The sequence below is a fragment of the Zosterops lateralis genome (assembly GCF_965231275.1).
Source record: "Zosterops lateralis genome assembly, chromosome: 23".
Taxonomy (NCBI): domain Eukaryota; kingdom Metazoa; phylum Chordata; class Aves; order Passeriformes; family Zosteropidae; genus Zosterops; species Zosterops lateralis.
Window position 1 is genome coordinate 2,684,036 of NC_139783.1, and position 18,288 is coordinate 2,702,323.

General features: G+C 51.3%; 1 pseudogene across 1 annotated transcript; it reads left to right on the forward strand.

Annotated features, from left to right (window-relative positions):
* The first annotated feature begins 6,811 nt into the window (after positions 1-6,811).
* On the forward strand, positions 6,812-7,718 carry LOC310918367 (olfactory receptor 14J1-like; annotated as a pseudogene). The gene has a single exon. The product of its transcript is annotated as an olfactory receptor 14J1-like (transcript).
* The last annotated feature ends 10,570 nt before the right edge of the window (positions 7,719-18,288 follow it).

Consider the following 18,288-nt stretch of genomic DNA (forward strand, 5'->3'; position numbering starts at 1 on the left):
AAAGTGGGGAGCCCAGAGAGGGGGGAGCGCCGCGATTGGCGGGACCCTCAACAGCCTGGAGAGGGGCAGGGGGGACTCCTTGGACCCTCTGCATCCCAAAGCAGAGAATAAGGGGAGGAGGAACCCTGAGACCCAGGTGCATCGTGTGGCAACAGTGATAATTGTGTCCAGGGAGGTTACAGCTGCCGGGAGGGAAACAGACGAGACAAGTCTCTTTTGTTAAGCACAAGAGTCCATTTTATTTCCCCACCCCGAGGTGAGGTGGGAGAAGAAGCTGAGAGAGAGGGCGAGAGAGGGAACCCCACTCCTGTCTCCTCTCAAGTAGAGGGTCTGGGGGCGGGCAAAGGGCAGGTAAGGGCATTGACCTGAAGCCAGTGGAGACACACTGAGGAGGAAGGAACCACAAGGCCAAGGTCGTTGAGGGGGGCAGAACCGACCAAACTATTGTGTACAGAGCACACTGGAACTATCCCCTCAGGCAGGAAGGGTAGCTGGGGTTTGTCTTGCCAAGGCCAGACCCTGGGTATTACATTGAGTGGCTGAAGGGACTCCACAGGACACCAACACCCCCCGCATCCCAATGTGGGGATGTGTAAAAGGGTGGATCTTCTCATATTCCTGGGACTCCCAGCAGCCTGGGGAGGGCAGGGACCGAGTAGACAGGGAACCCCCAATACAAGTGTGACCCCCAGCAGCTGGGACAGGGGGAACCCCTGAACACCAAAGGGGACAGAGCAGATACAGGAAAAATGCCTCCTGGGAGGCATTTTCAGGGCTGAATGTTGATATTTGGGAGGTTTTTCTGGAGTCCAGATGGGCAGTGACCTCCAGTGACTTGGGCAAAACCTTAAACTCAACTTGCTGATCTCTTGTTTTCACCCCAAATCAGGACCTCCCATTCCAAAACATTGGCCAAGGGGAGGAGGCTGCAAGGAAGAAGTGGAAGATGTCCCAGGACAGCCAGGCAGGTGAGGAGGAAGTCAGTGCCCCTTTCCCCCTCTCTCCTCCTCCATCACCCAGCCCAGCACGGCCCCCGGCTGCAGGACAACCCCACTGCCAACACTGTCCTGCTGGGGATGGACTGAGGGGATCTTCCCCTTCCCTCTGGCACGGAGGCAAATCCCATCCTCTCCTTGTCCTTCCTCCCCCAGACAAGAAGCTGAGGATGGAGACCAGGGAGGACAAATCCCCACACCAGAACCTTGTAGAAGAGGCAGTTTTGAGTGGTTCCACTGTGCAAGAATCCAATGGGGAAGAAAAGCCCCGAAGATCCCTTAGGAGGAGGGGCTCCAATCCCATCCCGGGGTGCTCTGAGGAGAAAAGACCCCCCCAGTGCCAGGAAGGTGGAAAGAGCTTCAGCCAGGGCTCTGAGCTGGTCCATGAGCAGCTTCACGATGGGGAGAAGCCCCACAAGTGCTTGGAGCGTGGGAAGAGCTTCAGCTGGAGACACCACCTGATCAGCCACCAGAGGATCCACACTGGGGAGAGGCCCTATGAGTGTCCCCAGTGTGGGAAGAGGTTTCACACCAGCTCAGATCTTCTCTCACACCAGCGCATTCACACTGAGGAGAGGCCCTTCCGCTGCCCCGACTGCAGGAAGGGCTTCAAGGACAACTCCACCCTCATCAGGCACCGGCGCATCCACACTGGGGAGAGGCCCCACGAGTGTCCCCAGTGTGGGAAGAGCTTCACCCAGAGTTCTGCCTTGACCCAGCACCAACGGAGGCACTGGTGAGGGAAGCCTTGCAAGTGCCATGACTCTGGGAGCTTTCTGTGCATCTCCGACTCCATCTCCATCAGAGGAATCAAATTTTGCAGAACCCTGGTGACCCACATTTACTATGATCGACACTGGGAAGACAACTGTCCCTTTCCCTGCCCCTGGCAATGATGTGAGGTGGGATTGAAGAACGTCAGGGTCTGGCCATGGCCCTGTCATTGTATCCAGTCCCATCCCAGGTCATTGCCAGGGGCAAAAAAGGGACTCTCCCAAGAGGGGTGTCCTTCCCATGCAGGATAAAATACGTTGCTGGGTGAGCCAGTTGGTAATTGGTTGTAATTTCCCTGTATATAGTTTGTCTTATCCCTTCTGTTAGCACTGTTGTTTCTGTTCCAGTTTGTTGCTTATCCTGTTGCTTTTGCCAGTAAATTGTTCTTATTGCAGCCTGGGCTCTTTGCCTTTTGTACTTTCAGTGGGAGGCTGGAGGGCAGCCAGGGGCGGCACGGTTTTAGCGGGAGCAGGAAATTGAGGAATCCCATTCCTAAAGCCCGGCCCGGGGAAACGGAGCATCACAGCTGGTGCCAGCCCTGGCTGCCCTGGCAACAGCCTTGGGAGCGGGTTCCTGGCTGGGGCTGTGGGAACCTCTTCCCTCTGGGGCCCAGGGACAGCACTGCAGGGAACGGCTGGAGCTGACTCGGGGCAGCTTTGGCTTGGATCTCAGGAAAAGATTTTTCCCCCAGAGGCTGCTGGGCCGCTCAACAGGCTCCCAGGGAAGGCTCACAGCTCCAGGGCTCTCTGAGCTCCAGCAGCCTTTGGACAGCGCTGCCAGGCCCAGGCTGGGATTGTTGGGCTGTCCTGTGCAGGGTCAGCACTTGCACTCCAGGATCCTGATGGCTCCCTCCCAACTCAGCCCATTCTGGGATCCATTCTGGCATCCCCTGGCCCTGGCAATGGGACTGCAAATGGTTGCCATGGCAAGGGACTCTGGCCCCAGGCCTGAGCTGGGATGCTCAAGAGCCCTGTGGGCAGAGGCAGTCCCAGCCATGCCATGGGCACATCCCAGGGCACCTTGGGCTGCAAAGGCACCCATCTGTCGCAGGCACTCACGGGGGCTCCACGGTGACACCCCAGGAGTGCCCAGGCTGCCAAAGAGCCGGGATGTCCCAGACACTCCCAGGGCTTCCTGTCCTGGGCACAGTGGGAGCTTCAGGCAAAAGCTTCATTTCTTCACTGGAGAAACTCCTGCTGAGTCCTGAGGTGGAGAAATGACACCAAACAGCCACCATCGATCCTCAAATCCCTCCAGGATGTCTAGACTTTTAAAATTGATTTAAGACAGAAGACTGAGAGCGGCTGGATCCAATCCTGGCCACAGACTTTGTCAAAGGTTTATGTGTGAAAGATTGGACAGGAATTGAACTTAAATACAATTTGTCCTACGGGATAAACGATGGAATACTAGATATATTTCTATAAATACAGCTATGACTGATTTAGATCTGGATTTGACAGATTCATTTACGCCACAGAGTCAATAAAAAAAGAGAGTAATTTTCTCCACATTATAGGAGCTATAACAATTATTAGAACATACAGCCCTAGGAACCAATTTTGAAGAAAACAGGGCTTTGCTGAAGTTGTTTGAGCCCATTGCAGGCAGAGCCTCCTGCTCCAGCAGGAACTGCCTTTCCTGTGCCAGGCCCAGGGCAGATCCCGCTGCAGGAAAAGCCCCAGGCCAGCCCCAAGACAGGGAAGGGCTCGGGCACAAGTGCAGAGTGCCGTGCTGGGAGCTGTGCCAGGGAGAGCCTGAGGCACCAAAGGCACCTTGGCCGCAGCAGCTGCTTCCAGGCCATGGCCACAAGCCTCCCTTGGCAACCCGGCCTGGTGGCCACCACTGCAGAGCTGCTGCTTCAGGGCTCATTTCTGCCTGGCCTCTGCCCCAGCCCACAGAGTGTCACCTCAGCCCTGACTCTGGCACAGCCGCTGGGCCTGAGCCCTGCAGAGCCTAAAGGTCACCTGTGCCCCCCTGGCTCTGGCAGCCCCTGGGGCAGGGGGGAAAGGCCAGAGCAGGGGCTGCCTTTGGCTGCTGGATGTGGGCTCCAGCAGAGACAAGGAGGAGTCAGGGGAGTGGATGGAGGGCAGTGAGCAGCCCCTTGTCCCCATGCAGTCCTGGAATGGTTTGGATGGGAAGAGCTCTGCAGTGCTCATCTCATCCAAACCCCTGCCATGAGCAGGGACATCTTTCAGCAGATCAGGTTGTTCAGAGCCCTGTCCCAGCTGGACTGGAATGTTTCCAGGGATGGGGCATTGACCAGCAATGCCCTTCCCCACTGCCTGTCTGCTCACAAGCACTTCCAGGCCTCTCTGCATTTCCCTTGCCCTCACTCTGGGCTCACTCACACACCTCCCAACAACCCACCTGCAGCTTGGAGCTGCAAGGAGTTCAAAGCTTGTCTGTCCTTCAACAGTTGGTTTAATTCTGCCTTCAGCCAACTTCGGATTTTTGTTTGTTCCTGAATTTCCTGTGTGTCTAAAACATTCCTTGCATGGTTCTGCCTTGGGGAAGGGGAACGTCCTTGGTGGCACTTTGGGCTTGGCACACACACTTGAGGAGTGTGTTTGTTTTCAATGGGGAAACTCAGAAGTTTTAGACTGCTTCAAAAAATAACAGAAGAAAACCCCTATGTTGGTTGAGTGCAGCCAGTTCTGCAAGCAAAGCAGGTCCCAGGTGAGTGATGTGAGACAGAATGGGGTTGGGGAATGTGGAGCAAGGCTGTCTACACTGGGCCAGAGCTCAAGGCACAGCTTCTCTGAGCAGGCCAGACCTCCCTGGGAGAGTCCCTGGATTAATATCAGTCACTGAATGCGTCAGGCACCACTTCTCTAAAAAGAACAGTAATAAAATACATCCTTACAAATAGAAGTGTGTATTTCTTAAAAGCTCTTGGAAACTTTTCTCCATAACTGCAGTAGGAAACCTTCCTAATGAACTGCACCAGACCAGAGGGAAATCAAGGCACAGCCCTGGTTTGTCAGGACTTGCTTGATCCTAATGAGCCCCGTGGTGCATTTGGTGCTGAGCCCTGGAACCTCAGGGCCTGAGAGGAGACTGCACAAACCCCTTGCAGAAGGCATAGTCAGAAGAAAAACCCAGAAGTTTCTTGAAGCATCAGTGTGTCCCACTGAGGTCCATCCCCAACCAGGCCCCTCATGGAGTCCTTCGAGGAGAGAATTGGAGGCCAGGATTGCACAAAAGCCTCTCAGAGACTCAGTGTGGGAATGAAAATCCAAAATACCTTAAACACCTTGAGTATCTCAAAGCATTAATGAGCCCCACTGAGCGTCAATGCAAAGCTCCCAAGGGACTCATTAAAGCAGATAATTGGAGGCCAATTATCACACACAGCACTCAGACTCAGTGTCAAAAACTAGTTCCTTAATAAACTTTGAGTACTGTGAAGTGCTAATGAGCCCCACTGAGTGTTGTTACAGACTCAGAATCCCAAGGGACTTGTTAAAGTAGATAATTGGGGCCATGATTGCACAAAACTCTCACAGAGTCAGTTTTAAAAGGAAAACTCCAAGTACCTTAAAATAACTAAAGTATCTTGGAGCATTAATGAGCCCCACTGAGTGTCATTACTGACAAAGCCTCTCAAGGGACTAATTACAGCAGATAATTGGATTGCATAAAACTCTCAGAGATTCCAAAGCAAAAGCAAAACCCAAAGTCTTTTTGAAAACCCTGTCACCACTGCCTGCAGTTCTCTGTTCTGCCTGAGGACTGGGAATATTTTCTCTCTCCTGTCCCTCTGTGGGACCCATTGAAACTTCAAGAAACTTTGGAGTTGGTTTCTGACTTGGAGTTCTTGAGCGGTTTCATCATCTCTCTCTGATGTTCAGGGCCTCATCACAAGCCCCAAGAGGGTCATTAAAGTCCTTGTGCTGTGTCTGTGCTGCTGAGCTGGGCTGGGCTCCTGGCACAGAGGCAGCTCCTGGCAACCAAGAAGAGCTTAAAACCACATTTCTCTTGATGAGCAGCTCTTCTCCCAGCCCAGCAGGGCTGGGGCACTGCCTGCAGCCACCCCGGGCACAGCACACAGGCACAGAGAGCTTCAATCACTCAGGGCTGGGAAGGGGCTCAGAAGTGCCTCGGGGAGAATCACTCCCAGCCCTTGGAACAGGAACCTCTGGCTGCAGGACAATGCAGCTGCAGCTCCTGCAGTCCTCTCCTAAAGCTGGAACATCCCAATGCCTACAGACTCTGTGAGTACATTCTCTGCTTGTCTCCTGTGTAGAGCAGCCAGGGGTGCCCAGGGCTGTCCTGCAGAGCAGGGTCCTGCAGCCCAGGGCGCTGTGCTGGGGCAGGGACTCTGCTGCCTGCCAGGGACAGCTCTCAGCCAGCCCTGGGAGCTGCTCCCAGCACTGGGGGACAAGATCGGAGTGGAAGGAGACAGCTGGTAAGGCTTGGAAGTGTTCTCCTTGTATGGTGAGGATGCTGCATTTTTCAGGAGTGCTCCCAACATGGCATTTAAATGCAGCACATTTCCAAGTAGATTATACAGGGAGCACAGCGAGGCAGGGGCTGCAAAAATAGGGAAATCCTACGTTTATCTACATCTCTGGATAGCCTGGATGAAAAATTGCACATAGATATTAATCTCTCATTTCAGGTTTGGAAAAATAACACAATTTTCTCTCAGATCTTACTAAACCAGGCAGTGATAGAAATCAGCACAGGGCCCCTTGCAGGCAGCACCAGAATCACTTTTCCAGCCTCCTCAGGGTTGCTCTGAGGTTGCCATCAGAGCCTGCAGATCCAGAGCTGCCCCTGGGCAGTGCCTGAGCTGGGAGGGCTCTGCAGGGCAGAGCTGAGCCCCCAGGGCTGGGCTGGGCTCTGGCAGCACTGGCAGGGCCCAGCCCTGGGCACAGGGAAGCAGCTGCAGGCTGGGACAGCTCCAGGCAGCAGAGCCCTGGGCAGGCAGTGGGGGGAAAGTGCCACCAAGCTGTGCTGGGATATTCAAAGTCCTCTCCAAACCAAACTGTCCTATGATTAATTTTTTTACAGATCCCCATGCCAAGACACCACAAATGTCCAACAGCAGCTCCATCAGCCACTTCCTCCTGCTGGCATTGGCAGACACGAGGCAGCTGCAGCTCCTGCACTTCTGCCTCTTCCTGGGCATCTCCCTGGCTGCCCTCCTGGCCAACGGCCTCATCATCACTGCCACAGCCTGCGGCCACCACCTGCACAGCCCCATGTTCTTCTTCCTGCTCCACCTGGCCCTCAGTGACCTGGGCTGCATCTGCACCACTGTCCCCAAAGCCATGCACAATTCCCTCTGGGGCACCAGGAACATCTCCTACGCAGGATGCGCTGCACAGGTCTTTTTCTTTCTCTTCTTTATTGTAGCAGAATATTTCCTGCTGACCATCATGTGCTACGACCGCTACGTGTCCATCTGCAAACCCCTGCACTACGGGACCCTCCTGGGCAGCAGAGCTTGTGCCCACATGGCAGCAGCTGCCTGGGCCAGTGCCTTTCTCTATTCACTGCTGCACACAGCCAATACATTTTCTCTGCCCTTGTGCAAGGGCAATGCCCTGGGCCAGTTCTTCTGTGAAATTCCACACATCCTCAAACTCTCCTGCTCAGAGTCCTACCTCAGGGAATTTGGGCTCACTTTGTTTTCCATCTTTTTAGTGTTTGGTTGTTTTGTGTTCATTGTTTTCTCCTATGTGCAGATCTTCAGGGCTGTGCTGAGGATCCCCTCTGAGCAGGGACGGCACAAAGCCTTCTCCACCTGCCTCCCTCACCTGGCTGTGGTTTCCCTGTTCATCACCACTGGCACATTTGTCTACCTGAAGCCTCCCACCATCTCCTCCCCATCCCTGGATCTGGCCCTGTCAGTTCTGTACTCAGTGGTGCCTCCAGCCCTGAACCCTCTCATCTACAGCCTGAGGAACCAGGAGCTCAAGGCTGCAGTGTGGAGACTGATGATTGGATGTTTTCAGAAACATTAAACTGCTGGCCAATTTCTGAAAATCACTTGTAATAAAATTCATCTTTGATACTTCTTGTTGGTTGCATTTTGGAGGGTCTTCTTTCCTTGTTTTACTTCATAATTCTTATCCACAAAGAAATGCCACTGTTCATGCCATTTCTCATTTTGTTTCTCTCCACCTTCCCTTTGGCCACAGACTGTGTCAGTGAGGGGCTGCACTCTCGGTGGCTTTAAAAGAACTCAAGGATCTCCCAGCCAAGTTTTCTGCAGAGATGCCCCTTTTGTTCCCTTCTGTGCAGCTGCAGCAGCAATGTCTGTGTGCAGAGCTGGGGGCAGATCAGGGCTGGCACAGCAGCTGTGCCCAGGAGCAGCAGCCCTTGGTGCTGCCAGTGCTGCTGCCGTGGCCCTGCCCCGCTGCCCTCCTGGCCCTGGTGTTGCTGTAGGGCCTGAGGGCTCTCGGGGCCGGGCACAGGGCTGGGGGTGGCAGTGCCGGGGCTGCAGCAGGGACAGGCCATGGGCACTGCTGGGGCAGCGCTGACGCCTCAGGGCAGGGCCTGGGGGCCCCAGGCTCCTTGCCCAGGCTCTCTCCAGAACACGCCCAGGCCAATGCTCAGCACAGAAAAGCCCCGGGAGCAGCCCCAGACTGGCCCTGGGCAGGCTGGGGGCAAACAGCAGGGCTGGGGCTCTGCAAGGACCCTGGGGGAGACGGGAAGGAGCAGCAGAGCAGGGGCTGATCCATCCCCACTGCGCTGGACACCCCAGGGCAGCGTCCCAGAGCGTCCTCATGCACCTGCCAACAACATCCCCCCTGGGCAGCCCTGGCCTCTCCCCCAGCTCACACAGGGGCCACATCCTTGCAGACACAGACACGGCAGCACTGCCTCAGGAGCCCCTGTTTGCACTGCCCAGAGCAGGCCTCAGCACCCCCATGCTGTTGCTGTGGGGAGATGAACCTGAGGGAGCACAAATGCCATCAGCCCCTGGGGCCAGGAAGGGCTGGGCCACAGCAGGGAAACCACTCAGCTTTGGCGTGGCCTCTCAAGTCACACAGAGAGTTTGTTCCCATCAGCTCTGAGTTTCCTGTGCCACTGCAGACGTTGTTGCTCAGAGCCAGGGCTGCCTGGCAGCCACCCCCAAACTGCCCTCAGCATTTCCTTTGCTTCACCTTGGCTTTATTTACTCTGCCTGCTACAAATTTCTTCCTGTTGCCAACCCCTGTTCCCTCCCCTGCAAACAGCCCATCCCTGGTTGCCCTTTCCTCTCTGGCCCCACTCCCCATTGCAGTTCCTGAGTTGGCACCATGGGAACGTCCCTTGGGGAGCAGGATCATCCTCCAAGGGCTTCAGGAATTGTCTGCAGGCTCCTGCAGTGCCTGGGGCTGCTCCCTTGCCAGAGGCACCCCAGGCCAAGGGGGCACATCTGGGCTGCTGTGTCTGGCTGTGGGGCTCCTGTTGTGGGCCATGAGGAGGAGCTGCAGAGGCTCTGCAGGACTGACAGGATGGGCTTTGGGGCTCTCAGGAGAAGCTGAGGGACCTGGGCTGCTGCACCTTCTGAAGAGGAGGCCCAGGCCTCATCCTGACACTGCTGCAAGGCTGCTTTCAGAGAATCACACAATCAGCAAGGCTGCAAATTACCTTGGACATCATCAAGTGCAACCTGTGCCCTGACACTGCCTTGTCTCCCCTGAGCCTCCTCTTGTCCAGGAGAAACAAGCCCAGCTCCCTCAGCTGCTCCTCCCAGGACTTGTGTTCCAGAGCCCTCCCCAGCCTTGTTCCCTTCTCTGGACACGCTCCAGCCCCTCCATGTTGTTCCCAAATTGGGGGGCCCAGAACTGGACACAGCACTCGAGGTGCTGCCTCAAGCAGTGCCGAGCACAGGGGAAGAATCTCTGCCCTGCTCCTGCTGGCCACACTGTTCCTGATCCATAGGAGTGCCAGGGCTTGGATGAGGGACATGGTGGGCAGGGCCTGGGGACAAAGTCGAATTTCTGTCAGCCATGAAGAGTGTCTTGGGTTTTCTAACAAAACAAACAAATAAGCAAACAACAGTTTATTCTGTTCCATCTTTTGGAACCTGTCTGGGGAGGTGTTTTTTCTTTATCTGTTTTATCTGCAGGAAGGAGGGTGCAAGTGCCTTTCTGATAACAAGCCAGCTGTTAAAACCGGGTGGGGCATTGATTCTTATCTCTGTTCACCCTCCCATTCCCTCCATGGGGATCTCTTCTGTTAATGGGCCATTACAGCTCAGCAGTGACATTTGAAAAATATTTGGGGGATATTTTTGAATTGTTTTGGTAGCAGTGTGGGGATATTTGAGAATATTTTGGGAATGTTCTTGGTGGTATTTTGGGGACATTTTGAGAAGATTCTGGAAATATTTTAGGAACAATTCAGAGACAAATTAGAAATGTTCTGTGAATATTTTGGGGGGAATTAGGATGTTTGGGGGATAATTTGATGAAGTTGTTGGCATATTTCTGGGACATTTCAGGAATGTTTTGGGAATATCCCAGAAATATTTCGAGAACATTTTGGAGATATTCCAGTGATATTTGGGGGATATTTTGGAGATGCTTTGAGAAGATTCTGGGAATAATATGAGAATATTTCAGGAATATTTCATAAGCAATCCACTCACATTATTGGGATTTTTTGGGGAAGATTATGAGGACATTTTAGAAACACTCCATGAACACTTGTGGGAATTTTTTTGGAACATTTCAAGGGATTTTAGAAACACTACATGCACCTATTTGGGACTATGTTTTGGGAATGTTGCAGGGGATTTTAAGAACATGCCATGCACATTTAAGGAATATTCTGGAGATATCTTGAGGGATTATGGAAATATTCCCCACACATTTTTTGGAAATTTTTTGGAATATTTCCGGAACATTTTAGGCACCCTTCCTGCAGAATTTTGAGAATTTTTTGGGAACATTTCCAGGGAATTTTGTCTCACCTGTCTCCAAATTACCCCAAAATATCCACAAAATTACACAAAAATTACCCCAAATTATCCCCAAAATCTCAGCAAAATTACCTCAGAATTAGACCAATATTAGCTCAAAATAGTCCAAAATATTGCCAAAATTAGCCCAAAATATTCCTCAAACTTACTCAAAAATATTTCCAAAATAACCCCCAAATATCCCCTAAGTTACCCAGGGGAGTCTGGGAGAAGGGAGAAAGGGAGAGGAAGGAAAAAAAATGGGTCGAGAAGTTGCCCAGGGAGATTTTGGGGGGTTCAGAAAGTTCCCAAATGGGTCGGGAATGGCCCAGGGGGGTCCTGGAGCATCCCCAAATGGGTCTGGAGTCTCTAGGGGCCCTCAAATGGGTCTGTGACGGGGTCCCAAGGGGTTCCAGGGAGTTTTTGGGAGTCCCCAAATGGGTCTGGGGTCTCTGAGGGCCCCCAAATGAGTCAGAGGGTGTCCTAAGGGGGTCTCTAAGGAGTTTCAGGGGGTCCCAAAGGGCTCCCCAAATGGGTGTGGGGCAGTCCCAGGTGCCCCCAATGGGTCTGGGGGGTCAGAGGCGTCCCAAATGTGTCTGGGGGATCCAAGGGGAGTCTTGGAGGTCCCCAAGTGTCCCCAAAAGGGTCTGGGGTCCCAAGGAGGTTCTATAAGGGGTCTGGGGGTGTCACAAAGGGGGCCTAGAAGAGTTTGGGGGGGGAGTCCCAAGAGGGTTTTGGGGGGATCCCAGGGCAGTTTTGGGGCTCCCCAAATAGGTCAGGGGGTCCCCAAGTGTCCCCAAAAGAGTCTGGGCTCTCCCAAAGGGATTTCAGGGGCTCCCAGGTGTGTCCCAGGTGTCCCCAAAAGGCTCTGGGGTCTCCCCGCCTTCACCTTGGGTCACCTGGGCAGGGGTTGGGCAGGATCTTTCAATCACTTGCTACACTTGGGACTTGGCCCCTGCTTGACAAAAAGGCTGATGGAGCTCACAGGCTCCTTCCGGAGAGCAGCTGGCCCTGCAGGATTCCTCTGTGCAGGAGAGTTCCTGCAATCACAGGCTTGCTTTTGATAAATATCATGGCCTGGGCATGGAGTTGGCTTTTTCCCTGCAGTGAATTTAATATTCTGTGAGTTTTCCAAAACTCTCTGTCAGAGATGGCTCACTGAAATGATTTCTCTGCTCCCAAGACATGCAAATTACTTTCTTTTGACATTCTTTATCCTTTTCCCTCTCTTTTTTATTCAAGACTTTGGTTTTCACTGTTGAGGTGCAGGCTATCCCAAAATATGCCAGGACTTTGGAGGAGTGGTTTTATGGAGATGATGGCTCTGGGCTGGGAGCCACACTTCCCAGCTCTGGCCTGAACTTTAGTACCTGCTCTACAGAAATCAACGTTTTCCCAAACAGACACCTTGGGTTTGGAGTTCCCCAACTTGAGGCCATCAAATGCTGCTCTTCAGAGCCTGCACATCTTCCCCCTAAAATCAGATGGAGATAAATGGGTCAAATCTTTCCAAGAATCTCTTTCAACACAGCACCTCAAAATAGAAAATCTTCCTTTCCCTAAGAGAATCTATTTCCAACTAATACCTCTTTCCCACAATGAAAATAATCTGATGATCTATAAAAAGCAGTTTTTTGTCCAAAGTATTGCCCTTTAAATTTTATCAGCACTACCACTGATAAGAAAAAGATAAGATAAGAGATAAGAAAAAGTTCAAAAGGAATGACTGTAAATTTGTTGAGTCATCATGGAGTCAAAAGAACTGGAACCAGATTTGGGGTGAACGAATGGGGCATTAAACTTCCAAATAAATTTTTGCTGAAAAACAGACTTTCACCTTAAAATACAATTATTAAAAAAAACCAAACCCAAAACAACAACAACAACAACAACAACAACAACAACAAAAACTAAAGGAAGGGAAAATTGACAAAATTAAGACCTGCAAAACTATCAATGACTCTGCTGACTGAGCTCTCCATTTGATCTATCCTTTAAGTTATTTTCCCAAAGGATCAGCACAGAGCCTGCCAGCAGCAGTAACCTCCTGTGACACACAAAATTATGTTGCAATCAGCAATTCTTTCAAGGGCTGCAGCCCAAGCACGTCCGTGGTTTCAAAGGAAACAGTGCAATTCAACTACCTACAGGTACTAAACAGAGGTGTGGGGTTTTAATTGTGGGACACCGTGATGGCAGGAATAAGACCTTTCTTACATGAAAGGAGATGGAAAAGGATACTGTTTAAAAAATGCTGATGAGGACTTTGAGAGATCAAGCTCTAAGTGACTGTGGTGTTTGACACCTTGATCAGAGCTATATCCCCTTCAGATAATCTGGAAAATCTTTGAGGCTGATTATGGGCTGTGATAAATTCATCTGAAATACACTGTTCCGACATTTAATACTGATAAAATACTGATAAAAGTCATGTAATGAAAACAGTATTGAAAAAGAAAACTGCAAAATCATCAGAGACAAGCATATGCCTCAGCAGAAAACTGAGAAAGTTCTCAAAGTTAAAAAACCTTTACTGACATGGGAAGAAACAAAAACCAACTTAATTCAATTTTACGCTCTTGAATGGTTCAAATTCAAAATTCAGAGTATGGGTTGGAAAATCAACCAAGAAAGTCTGCTCTGGTCAAACTCCTGGAGTTCAACAAGCACCTAGAGACTTTCAGCAATCCATCCACAGGTTTTGAAAACCAATCCACAGGGACTGAGAAATCCAGAGACAAGTCTGTTCCAGTGGCTTTGCAGCCTCTGCTGGGAAATCCATGGCCAGCCCCAAGGCCCTACAAGACCCAGTTATCAACCATCTAAAATTCACACCCTCAACTTGAAGCTGCTAATTTCTCCAGAAACTGAGTTCATTTCTCTTCAGTGCATGCACAGATCGTCATGGCAATGAAGCATTAAAGAGAAGAATATCTCCCAAGGACAATCAGACAAGTCAAAGCCACTGCAGAACTCCAAAGTGAGGAAGTGCAGGCTGGTGCCCTGAGCCAGGCTGGCTGCTGCAGGGCTCTGGGACACAATCACAGAACAACTTGGGGCAGGAGGGGCCTCAGGAGGTGCCCCAGCCCAACCTCCAGAGCACGGCAGGGGCAGCTGAGGGATCAGACCAGGCTGCTCAGGGCTTTATCCAGCAGGGCCCTGAGCAACCCCAGGCTTGGAGAGGGCACCACCTCTGTGGGGAGCTGCTGCAGTGCTGAGCTTTCCTTGTGCTCAGCTTCAGGAGCAGCCTGGACTGCTCTGATTTCTATTTATGCCACTTCAGTTACGGCCCCCAAGCCTCCATCTTAAATCTATGGTTCTAAAGAATTCATCTCTTATATGTAAACCACAAAGTTTACATTTGCATTTTAAAATACAGTACTCGACACAGAGTACAAACCTGTACACTGAAGCAGCATATGCCCTCAGTACAGAATAATTTCCTCTTCATACTGCTCCTGGGTCTTGTGGCTGAGCTGACAGACTGCACTGCTGCCAGACTTCCACTCTAGTTGCTCCTCAGGCCACCTCTTTTCTCAAGAAACAGCTGGATGCAAATGCCAAGAGATGAGTCACATTCAAAGTGCTGCAAAGACAAGTGAAGTCATTTAGTAACTTTCAGGTTAAAGAAACAAGAGTCCAGTCCTGTGAAATCTGCCAACCCCTGCTCATGTGCCCAGGAATTCTGAGCTTGTCTCCCCCTGCCCTGCTGGGCCAGCCCCATCCCGCTGCCGCCGTTTCTTCGGCGCTGCCTTGAGGCTTTTTGCTGCTCTGTGACCCCACACTGCCCTGCCCTGCTGGGACATCCCTGCCATTCCAGCTGCCACTGCACAGCTTCTGATCGCATCCACCAGCCCGGGATTTTTTCCATTCTTCCAGCTTGGTGCTCTCAGGGTCCCGAGAGATTGGACTGCCCCGGGCTTTGTGAAACAATGCCTCCCAAGGTTCCTGGTTGTGTTTGCTATTAATGCTGTAGTTGTTGTTGTTTGTTTGCCTTGTTATATATACTAGTAAAGAACTGTTCTTCTGAACCTCATCCCTCTGCCTGAAAGCCCCTTTCCTTTTCTAAATTCTAATAATTTGGAGGGAGGGGGTTTGAATTCTCCATTTCTAGGGAGGCCCTGCCCCTCCCCAGCAGATCCCTGTCTTTCAAACAAAGACAGCCTTTCATGTGTCCTCAGTACTCCTAGCATGCATCCTTGTAATTCCTTCAATCTGCTCATTTAGCACAGTCCTGGTGTTCTGTTAGGCCAGGAGACCTGTTAGAAATAACTGTGTAGTTCTTGGCTTTCACACTTATATCTTGGCTTTTGCAAATTATTTTGACACAGTGCAGTTTTTAATCTCTTTTAAACTGCTTTTGATATAGTCTAATTTGTCACCCTTTAGCAGTTAATACCCTAATCCCTGTGGAGATTGCATATTTCAGTGTGATAAATGTATTACAGTTTATGGTATTGCAAAATATTGAAATAGAGTATATTATAAAACTATAAATATATAGTATAAAGACAATATTAATAAACAAATATAAATACAAATATAAACAACAATAGAAATATACAATTTAATAGATTATTTAAATACTAAAAAATTAAAATCTGCTAACTATCTTTGCAGAAGTGACTATGGTTGGGAAATAATGACTCATGCCTGTATTTCTGTAACTGACTGACAATAGTGAAATGGCTAATGTTGATTGAAAGAAAAACATTGGCTAAAATGTCTGGATGATAAGATAACATTGGAAAAAAAAAAAAAAACAAGGCAAATAACACAGGAAGGGCCATGAGGAATCCACCACCGACCCTTTGGCCATCAATAACTGACAAACCACAGACCAGGTGGCCTTGAGAGGTAATAAAACACAAAAGTCTCAAAATCACATCTGCATTATGACACATATTTAAGGAAGATGAAGTCAGGCGTTGAACTAAGCTAAAGAATTGCCAGAAAATGTGCACACAAAGGAATGTTTAATGGTGTATAGTCTTCATGAATATGCATTTGACCAATAGTCTTGGGTTGCAATGCAAGATGGAACCAAAAGTTTATATTCCATTCACATCTGTTAAAACCAGGTGGGGCAATGTTCTTTATCTCTTTCATGGCCCATCCCTCATAACTCCAGGGATTATCTTCTGTTAATGGCCCAGCTGTTAAAACCAGGTGGGGCAGTGTTCTTTATCTCTTCCACACCCCATCCTCCCTCCAGGGGCTTATCTTCTGTTAATGGGCTGCATTGATGTTCACTGCATGACTGATAAAAGTAAACCATCCCATTGGGAGATGTTCCACCCACAGGGAGGAGCCAAGCATTCCTACCTGGATATAATCTGACATTCACCACCCCAGAAGCAGCCTGTTTCCACTGGATTCCCAGAGGAGCACCAGACCCATCTGCACCACCACTGGACTTTCCGAGGAAAACTACACCCTTCTATAACATCACTGCTTCAAGAAAACCACATCTGTCACTCCAGGAGGACTGCAGCCACCAACACCCTGACTAACTGGGTGTCAGGTTGTATTCTGACTCTGTTAGGGTTTTCTTCTTTTAGTTTTCGACAGCATTTTTAGTTTAACATTTTACTTTAGGCTGCGACGAAGAGGAAGATGGCCCAGGATATCCAGGCAGGTGAGGAGGAAGTCAGTGCCCCTTTCCCCCTCTCTCCTGTTCCATCTCCCAGCCCAGCACGGCCCCCGGCTGCAGGACAACCCTGCTGCCAACACTGTCCTGCTGGGGATGGACTGAGGGGATCTCCTTCCCCTTCCCTCTGGCACAGAGGAAAATCCCATCCTCTCCTTGTCCATCCTCCCCCAGACAAGGAGCTGAGGATGGAGACCAGGGAAGACAAATCCCCTCGAGAGAACCTTATGGAAGAAGCTGTTTTGGGCAGCTCCACGGCAGAGGAATCCAAAAGGAAGGAAAAGCCCCAGAGATCCCTTAGGAGGAGGGGCTCCAAACCCATCCCAGGGGGCTCTGAGGAGGAAAGACCAACCCCACACCAGGAAGGTGGACAGAGCTTCAGCCTGGGCTCTGAACTGGTCCATGAGCAGCGTCATGATGGGGAGAAGCCCCACAAGTGCTTGGAGTGTGGGAAGAGCTTCAACTGGAGGTCCCAACTGATCAGCCACCAGAGGATCCACACTGATGAGAGGCCCTTCCGCTGCCCCGACTGCAGGAAGGGCTTCAACCACAAATCCACCCTCGTCACCCACCGGCGCATCCACACTGGGGAGAGGCCCTACGAGTGTGGGGAATGTGGGATGAGCTTCAGTGACAGATCCAGCCTGATCTGCCACCAGAGGATCCACACCAGGGAACAGCCCTACAAGTGTGAGCAATGTGGGAAGAGCTTCAGCCAACGCTCCAATCTGATCCGCCACCAGAACACCCACGCTGAGGAAAGGCCATACAAGTGTGGGGAATGTGGGAAGGGCTTCAACCAGAGGGGCCAGCTGATCATCCACCAAATGAGCCACACTGGGGAGAGGCCCTACAAGTGTTCTGAGTGTGGGAAGAGGTTTAACACCAGCTCCAATCTCCTCCTGCACGAGCGGATTCACACAGAGGAGAGGCCCTTCCGCTGCCCCGACTGCGGGAAGGGCTTCAAACAAAACTCCAACCTCGTCACCCACCGGCGCATCCACACTGGGGAGAGGCCCCACGAGTGTCCCCAGTGTGGGAAGAGCTTCACCCACAGCTCTAACTTGACCCAACACCAAAGGAGGCACCGGTAAAGGAACGGCCCTGTGAATGCCCCAACTGTGGGAAGAGCATAATTTGAGTCTCCAACCTCATCCCTCATCAGAAGACCCAGATTTTGCAGAACCCTGGTGACCCACAATCACTGTGATCCATGCTGGGAGGAAATCTGTCCCTTTCCCTGCCCCTGGCAATGAAATTAGGTGGAATTGAAGAATGTGAGGGTCTGGCCATGGCCCTGTCATTGTATTCGATCCCATCTCAGGTCATGGCTAAAGGCAAGAAAGGGACTCTCTCTCTCCCTCATGGAGAAGCATGAACTTTCCAGGCAGAAGGAAATGCATGGCTGGGAAGAACCAATTGGTGTTGTTTTATTTTTACTTGTATATAGTTTGCCATACCTCTTCTATTATCCCTGTTGTTTCTGTTCCTATTTGTTGCTTATATTGTTGCAGTTGCCAATAAATTGTTCTTATCCCAGCCTGGGCTCTTTGCCTTTTGTACTTTCAGTGGGAGGCTGAAGGGCAGCGAGGGGCGGCACCATTTTAGCGGGAGCAGGAAATTGAGGAATCCCATTCCTCAAGCCCGGCCCGGGGAAACTGAGCATCACAGCTGGTGCCAGCCCTGGCTGCCCTGGCAACAGCCTTGGGAGCGGGTCCCTGGCTGGGGGCTGTGGGAACCTCTTCCCTCTGGGGCCCAGGGACAGGACTGCAGGCAACGGCTGGAGCTGCTGCCCCTCCCTGCTCCAAGTGCCTCCTTCCAGCCGGGCTCTGGGGCTGCTGAGGCTGCTCTGGGCTCTGCCAGGGCTCTGCTGGGGCTCAGCTCTCGGCCACGCTGGGCCTGCTGCCCATCACATTGCTCCAGGCACCTGAATCACACCGGGAAAGAAGGGAAACTTGCAAGCA